Raw genomic sequence first — 6,205 nt, 5'->3', positions numbered from 1 at the left:
CCTCGGGCTGTCACCCATCAGGGTCGGCCACAGGCGTGTGCTAGACCGAGAATGGAGGCCCAAGACTGCGATTCCCGCCCTCACCCCAGCCCTCATTTTCTGACACGGTTGGGACAACGAGAAACAGTCTTCCTGTTACAAGAGCAGAAACCCACCGAGAGGTAAAGTGACTTTCCTAAAATTACCCCGAAAGCCAGATGTTGGAAGAAGCAGTAGAACTCAACCCCAGGTCTCACAACTAAAGTCTGGCAAAGGGGAATGGAAAACCTGAAGGTGCAGTATCTTGATCAGGAAGATACGTTCTCTATCTTGATCGTGGTGGTTGTTAACACCTTGTGTACGATTACCAAAATTAATCAAACTGTGCGTTTAAACTTGGTGAATTTTAACGTATGTGCATAATAGCCTCAGTGAACGAAGAAGGAAAAAGCAACAAACAAGACTGGACTCATGTACTCCAGGAACATGCAGAGTGTGCAGGGCTCCTTGAGACCAGGGCAGGACCACAGCGACACTTTGCTCCTAACAATAACCTATAATGTCATGTTGTATAAAAACAAAGTGGTAAGTCATAGACCACAAAATGCACCTGAATGTTGAAGGAGAAACAGGATCCATCAAAGAGAGTGCTGGGCTCTGCTACCAGGGGTGTGTTTCTGTGGGAAAATCTGAGCTTTGTCCAATACCGTGTCACACCTGCAGAAGTCGTACTAGAGCTGCTAGGATCCTATTCTTGTCAGTTCTAGTGACTATCTGCTACTCTTAATCAGATTCTGGGATATCAGGGTGGGGTGGAGAGGGCAGGCAGAGGGAGTATCAAGGAAATATGCCAACAGCAGGTGGTGTAGCAGCTGGCCCAGCCAAGGAACCCATGAACAAACAGACTTCTGTCTTCTGTCTAATAAAAGGTACCGTCACTTATGTCAACAAAAGGCTGTTTGCAAAATGTCATCATATATTTTAAGGTGCTAACTATAGTATAACCTGGCTATAACAATAAAGAGTCAGATGTTTTTTCTCCTCCCACCCTATCCCAAATGGCCCAACTTCCCTCCCCACAGGCAACCCGTTTCTTGGTATTCTTCCAGAGATCTTCTATAAAAAGCTATACTCTTGAGCACTTGAAGTGACTCCTTACTCTCTCCTGGTTTCCATATCCTCATAGTCTTCTGGACAGGTCTAGACTGTTCCCAGGTTTAGGCAAGAATGTGTCCCAGCCCTTCCCAAGCGGTCTGCTCATTGGCTCACTGAGCAATGGAAAGGGGGCCCCTCTTCTCCTGAAAACATTTATATTACCCTTTAACAACACGAAAAGGGACCCTTTGTGAAATTTTAACGTGAGAGTCCAGAATTTGAACTTTTTTTTTTTCCCCACACCTCCCATGAAAGTTCTCTTAGTAAAACCCACACTAGTGAAGTGCGAAGTAGTGAAGGCCCTGGGAAAATTGTAATGAAGCTAAATGTGTTCTCTTCCTCCTTCCCACACACAGCCTTCCTTTTTCCTCCTCCAGGGTTTTCTTTTACCTTTACCCTCAGGTACTCAGTATTTTCAGGGATAAAGGCAGACCGGGAAATAATCTTTTATGCTCGTTCCTAGAAAGGTGTTTATGAATTGTTACTTTTCCCAGAGCGTTTGTAATTCCCAGGAGATTCCCCAGGATAATGATCTCAAGGGGTGGGAGAGAAATGACTGTCCCTTAAGACAAGAATATCAGAATATTCAAGAAGGTGTTAATATTTTTTTTAAAAACCTTTGGAAAATTTCAAGTATATACAAAAGTAGCCAAAATGGTATAATGCATTCCTGTGTACCCATTACTCAATTTCAACAAGTATCAACACAAAGCCATCTTGTTTCATATATATGCCCACCCAGTGCTCCTGACTTCCCTCTGCATTAATTTTGAAGCAAATCCCAGGCATTATACTATTTCATCTGTAAATATTTTAGTATGCATTTCTAAAAGATAAGGTTTCTTTCTTTAACATAGTCACAATGGCATTATTTCACCTACAAAAAGTGATAATAATTATTTAATACCATCATATAACCAGTCAGTGTTTAAATTCTGATTGTCTCATAAATGTGGTCTGTTGTTTTTGTTTGTTTGTTTGTTTTTACACTTTGCTGGTTTTATGTGTTCTGCTGTTCTGTATATTGCTCACAAATAGGTTGTCGGATCCAGAACTTTGATCAGACTTCATTATAGTTGGTATTTTATATTCCCATCAGAAGTGTGATTTCTGGTTGCCTTTCATTGTGGGATGTTACTAGCCATTGGTGCTTAATGTCTAAATTTGTTAATTTATTAGATGTTGCATTCTATTAATAATTCTATCATAGGGGGTGATGTTCTAATTCTATCATTTCTTCTTCACTTACTTGGTGGACTATTTCCATGATGACAGACATCTCCCTTATGTAAATTTGGGTTACCCCATGGTATAGTTTATATAGGAAATGCAGAATAAATGCTTGATTCTCTCCCTTCATTTACTAATTTTCAACACAAGGAGCTAATTCACTAGATCTCCTAATGGTGATTCATCAAGTCTTTGCTTTTCTTTTTGGTGTCATTATTAACTCACAGAGTTATACAAATTGATGTGTTTTAATCCCTTGCAAACATTATAGTGTATATGGTGTGAGAGAGATTATTTGATATACGGCTCTGTATTTGAAAAGACAGATAAACAAACCGCTTTCTAATGCAAACTACAGAAAATAAGCACAGGTCTACTGAGATTCTCAGCGGTATGGGGGCACCCAACTTGAGGATACAGATCAGATAGTGGGTATGTTTGAGTTTTGAAACTTACGTGGTAACAAGGGCACATGTGTTCAAGACCTGTTTACAGGGAGCCGTATGTAATCCAAAGGTGTGACTGTCTAATGATGAAAGTCCAGACAGCTCAGCTACTGATCTGGGAAGATTCGGGGGATGGTGTGTGTACACGTGTGCGTGTGTGTGAGTGTGTGTGTACATGCGTGCACATGTGCCCTGCATCTTCCTCCCCCTAGAGGATTTAAATCAGAGTTTCCTTCGTACAAGACCAGCCCCTCCACCACATGCATACACACGTGTCTGTGCACACCCCAAAGTAATCCAGCCTCTCCCTGAGAGTACTGGCAGAAATCAGTTTTTTGCTATCCTTATAATGAAATGAGCTTATTTATTTATTCAAAAAAAATATTTACTAACCACTGTGTTTCAGGGTTAGGGAGAAAATAAGTGGAAAAAAGTCCTCGGGGTACCGATGTGGTCCTCCTTTTTTTAAAATGGAGAATTTCTGTCTTGAACGAAATTGAGTCTATAATTACCCATTAGCTGCTGAAATGTTGTGCTAGCCGCTGAGGCAACTGAGATCCAGGCCAGCCTCTTTAAGGAGTTTACAGTCCAGGTATGGAAAAGTACACAGATCATCACAACACACTGTACTAAATGCTGAACTGATAAATGCTGGTTGCTGAGGAAGCTAAGGACAAAGTTTGGGGCCCGGAGGCCTAGTCGGGGAGGGAGAATCCAGTGCAGTTGAGCGTTTGCCAGTCATATTCATTGAACATTAGTATTGAGCTCAAAATTGATCTAGAGTCTAGATCTTAGGCTGTATGGGTTGTTTCAGCTAACTTCACGAACAGCGTGTGTGTGTTCAAGACAGGATATGAGGGATATAGAACAACAGGAAATTAGAAAGCTGTGTAGTCATTGGATTCCACAGCATTTATTGTGTATGGAGCAATGAGCTACCTAGGTGGAGTATATTTTAGAAAATGAGATTATGTCTGAAAACAGAAAAGCTTTGTAATGTACTTAAATGCACTCTACATAACACAGAAATGTAAAATATTATATATAGTTCCTACCCTTTCTATTTAACTGTACCCACAACAGGTACCCGTTGTCAAACCCAGAGCCTGGCATATAGTGACCTTTAATAAATATGTTTCCTCATGTTTCCTCAGGTTTCTCAGAGATTGAGTTACATTAGGTCTAGCCTAAAACTGAAATATTTTACCAGATTATGTTAATCTAATTAAGAACAAGCCTAGAAACTATGCTGGAGGGGATAAAGGTTTACATCCCTCCCTCTAGTGGAGCATTGGTATAACTACACCCTGTTTTTCATATTTTCTGGCAAAGGCTCAGCATACATATATACGTTCATTCATCAAACATTTACTAAACAGTTTCTGTGTTCCAGGCATGATGCTAAGAATCAAGGATCTAAAAAGCTCAAACTTGGGTCTGGCCCGGTGGCCCAGACAGTTGGAGCTCCGTGCTCTTAATGATTCCCACATGGGCCAGTGGGCTCTCAACAAGGCTGCGGGTTCAACTCCGCGAGTCCCGCAAGGGATGTTGGGCTTCTCCACCGGCAACTACGATTGAACACGGCACCTTGAGCTGAGCTGCCGCTGAGCTCCCGGATGGCTCAGTTGGTTGGAGCGCATCCTCTCAACCACAAGGTTGCCGGTTGGACTCCAGCAAGGGATGGTGGGCTACGCCCCCCCGCAACTAGCAATGGCAACTGGACCTGGAGCTGAGCTGCGCCCCACAACTAAGATTGAAAGGACAACAACTTGACTTGGAAAAAGTCCTGGAAGTACACACTGTTCCCCAATAAAGTCCTGTTTCTCTTCCCCAATAATAATAATAATAATAAAATAAAAATAAATAAAAAGCTCAGACTTCAAACTTTTCCCTTGAAGATCTCATAATCTAGTTAGGAAAACAAAGCAATTAAAAATAATTACACTTTCATGGGCTAAATGCTGTGTTAGAAGGATGTACAAAAGGTTGTAGGAACCCAGAGGATAGAGAAACTCATTCTGCTGTGGAGGGGAGGGAGAGAGGGTTATGGGGAGCTGTAGAGAGGATGTGCTGAGTGGGGTTTCCTGGGTGAACACATAGGGAAAGAATGTTCCAAGGAGAGGGAAGAGCACGAGCAAAGGTGTAAAGACGTGTTTGGAGAACTGCACGTGGCCCATGTCTCCGAGGAGGACAGGAGGGAGAGGAGAGGGTGGAGAGGCAGGCACGTGAGGAGTCAGCGCATTAAAGGCTTTTCGAGCCTTGCTCGGAGTCGAGGCTCAATCCCATAGAAGGTGAGGACCCATTAAAGGATTTTAAGCAAGGAGGTGATGTGATCAGATTTGGACTTTAGAGAAATCCTAGTGACATCTGGTAAACCTTCCTTTCCGGTGCCTCCCCTGAGCAGTTAGTTTGCTAGCAATGCTGCACATCAACACTTTGGAGACTTTGTCACATTTTTACTAAATGCTTCCTCCCACTTCTCAACATCTCTTGGAATTGGTATCTCAAGTTCCTCCTGATAGAATCGTTCTAAGTTGAGACTGTAGTGAATTCAGTTTATGAAATCCATGCCAGTCCCTGTGCAGGGCATGATTATAACATGAGGGGAACCCATGGGCCATCCTAAGGGTCCTGCTCCCCACGGCTGCAGCTTCTGTCCTTCCCTTGTCCTTGTGGCCTCAGAGACGCTGCACCCCTCTGCCCAACAAATGTGGAGATCATTTGGTTCGCATATTAAGCTTGCGATTTTTATTAGACATCCAAGTGGAGAAGTCCAGAAGGTATTCAGATTTGCATACATACCTGGGGATCAGGGAAGAGGTCCAGGTTGCCAGGATGCACTTTTGGGAGTTGTCAGCATCTGCTTGAAACCAGATGAGATCACCTGTGATAAATACAGAAAAGAGGCCTGGGAACTGAGCCCTGGGGCCCTGCACATTTAAGGGCCTGGGGGATGAGGAATAACCGGCAAGATGACTGGGAAGGAGCAGCCTTGGGGGGAGCAGGAAAGCTGGTGTTGTCTCTCATTTACTGAGGAATCCTTCTCAGGAAAGGCAGGTTTACGAAGGGCTTAAAACTGAGGACTGGACTCAGATGGATCCGGATTCAAGTCTCAGTCACGTGGTAAGTACTACATGAGTTTACACTTCTTATGTGCCATGAGGTCCAGTACAGGACCTGCCAAGGGAACTTATATGGAAGAATCAAACAAAGGTCCTGGCCTCAGGCTGCTTACAGTCCAGAAGGAAGGAGAAGTCCTAGAAGCCAATGATTCTCCATGACATCACAACGTGACAAATTCTTTAACGAAAGTGTGAGCCATGTACTGAGAGAACAGACAGGAGTGGTGAATCCAGCCTGCATGGCCTGACTTGCATGTGATACATTTTCCTTCT

Source organism: Rhinolophus hipposideros (genome assembly GCF_964194185.1).
Source record: "Rhinolophus hipposideros genome assembly, chromosome: 19".
Classification (NCBI taxonomy): Eukaryota; Metazoa; Chordata; class Mammalia; order Chiroptera; family Rhinolophidae; genus Rhinolophus; species Rhinolophus hipposideros.
Note: the sequence above shows the minus strand (reverse complement) of the source record.